The 2,423-nt window shown below is 38.9% G+C and overlaps 1 non-coding gene across 1 annotated transcript; it reads left to right on the forward strand.

The window, feature by feature from the left end:
- The first annotated feature begins 2,089 nt into the window (after window positions 1-2,089).
- Window positions 2,090-2,196, forward strand: LOC145593288 (small nucleolar RNA R71). Its single transcript, XR_014102646.1, has one exon. It is a non-coding gene; the product is annotated as a small nucleolar RNA R71 (small nucleolar RNA).
- Window positions 2,197-2,423: the final 227 nt, after the last annotated feature.

Consider the following 2,423-nt stretch of genomic DNA (forward strand, 5'->3'; position numbering starts at 1 on the left):
CAGGCGATCTTTAGACCATGACTTTGCTTCTTGACACGCCCGGTAGGGCGCCAACTCACCCGATGGGGCGGATGTTCATTGGCTTGAATTGGTGGTTCTTCGCTACTGCTCGCAAGGGAACCCTTTTTGGCCTTTGATTGCCTTGGTTTTTCACTTGATAAAGCAATTACAACTCGATCCGGTGGAACTCTCACTATAGGCTCAGTTTTTGCAACTTGCTCACTTTTCTCCTCTTTCTCATCTTCAAAGCTAAGCTCTTCACAGTAAAGGACTCTTTCTATTGCATCAACTTCCTCTTTCCGTCTATTTGTTTTTCCTGTAGAAGATGCAACACAAGATACCGCCTCCAAGGGACCTTTAACAAGAGCTTGAGGATTATTAGAACAATTACCAACCACATCAATACTAAAACACTTCTCCTCTGTCATGGGGCTTTTAGGGGCATTATTCAAATTAAAAATAATTTTATCATCCCTTACTGATAGCGTCAGTTTACCACTTTTCACATCTATAATTGCTCCTTTAATATTAAGGAATGGTCTACCCAAAATAATTGGGGTTTGTAAATCCTCCGCCATATCAAGAACAACAAAATCGAACAGGTATATAAAATTTACCTACTCTAACAGGAACATCCTCTAAAACACCTAGGGGTATTTAAAAGAACGGTCGGCCATTTGTAGAGTAATATTGGTAGCTTTTAATTCACCCATATTTAGCTTAGAACACACAGACAGTGGCATGACACTAACACTAGTACCCAAATCACATAATACATTATCAATCATCAGATTGCCAATATGACAAGGGATAGAAAAACTACCCGGATCTTTTAGTTTAGGTGGGGATTTATTTTGTAGTACGGCACTACATTCTGTAGTAAAAGCTACTGCCTCAACCTCACTAATAGACCTTTTCCTAATCAAGATTTCTTTCATTAATTTAGCATATGCAGGAATTTGTGTAATTAACTCTGTGAAAGGAACTGTTACCTGTAAGTTTTTCACCATCTCCAGGAACTTACCAAACTGCTTATCTAATTTGGTCTTCAAATGTCTATTGGGAAAAGGAAGTTTGATAACTGGCTTTTGAACTTCGCTATTCTGATCTTGAGTTGCCACCTTCCCTGGAGTTGTACCCTGCAATGTATCATCAGAAATATTAAAAACTACCTTGGAGCCCCACAGGGCTATTAGCAACATTGTTTGGTTTAACAGAATCAAGATTAGCATTTTTCATTAAAACAGGTTCATCATCTCTGGGTATAAGGGGCCCATCATAGTGTGAACCACTCCTCAGGGTAATTGCAAAAGCTTGATGTGTAGGTCTGGTTGGCTGCAATGGTAGGGCTCCCTGTTGACGGGCTTGTAGAGTAGAGGAAATCTGTGCAATTCGATTATCCATGATTTTATTATGAGCTATGATCGAATCAATTTGAGTATCCCTACTCTCCATATGCTTTTGCATACTAGATAGCATCGCTCTAATTTTTGACAAAGTAGGGTCAGAAGATGAGGAGGGTTGTGATTGGGTTTTCTGGCCATAGTTGGGATGGTAATATTTCTGCTGTGGTTGTTGTGGTGCTTGTGATTGTTGTAGGGGTAGCGATTTTTGAACATTGGTGCTTCGGTAAGAAAGATATGGATGGTTCCGGAGGCCAGGATTGTAGGTGTTGGAGTATGGGTCATTCTGCCTATAGGCTTGAAAGGCATTAACTTGCTCCACGGAACTCCTGCAATCTTGTTCCCAATGACCTACAATTCCACAATTTTCACAGAAAGCATCATTAGAATTATTATTAATAGCAGAAACATTAGCTATATTTGCAGTACTAAGATTATCTAATTTCTGACAAATAGAGGTTAATTGAGCTTGTAAAAAGGATACGAAGTCAACACTATGTTTCCCTTTTTTAGCAAAACCTCTAGGATTCCCATATTGGGAATTGTGAATTGCCATATCTTCGATAACTTGACCTGCATCATCAACATTAAGATTCATAAACCTCCCACTAGCTGCAGAATCTAAAATTGTTCTAGATGAATTTCCAATCCTATTGTAAAAGGCTTGGATAAACTGCCACTGTGCTAAATTATGGTGGGGACACTCTCTCTACAAATCCTTGAATCTTTCCCAAGCCTCATATAAAGTTTCACCTGGCTCTTGGGAAAAATTTTGAATTGCACTCCTTGGTAAAGCTGTCCTTTCTGTAGGGTAATATTTGTTATAAAAATTCAAAACAAGAGTCTCCCAGTTAGTAATACCAAATGCAGTTTTATTCAAACCATTAAACCATAATTTAGCTTTTCCACATAAAGAGAAAGGAAAAAGGATCTCCCTAATTTGGTCTTGTGTGACCCCAGCTTGCCTAATGGTATTGCAATATTGACAGTAATCTGCAATATGAAGGTCTTCACCCTTAG

Source organism: Chenopodium album, chromosome 18, assembly GCF_948465745.1.
Source record: "Chenopodium album chromosome 18, dcCheAlbu1.1, whole genome shotgun sequence".
Taxonomy (NCBI): domain Eukaryota; kingdom Viridiplantae; phylum Streptophyta; class Magnoliopsida; order Caryophyllales; family Amaranthaceae; genus Chenopodium; species Chenopodium album.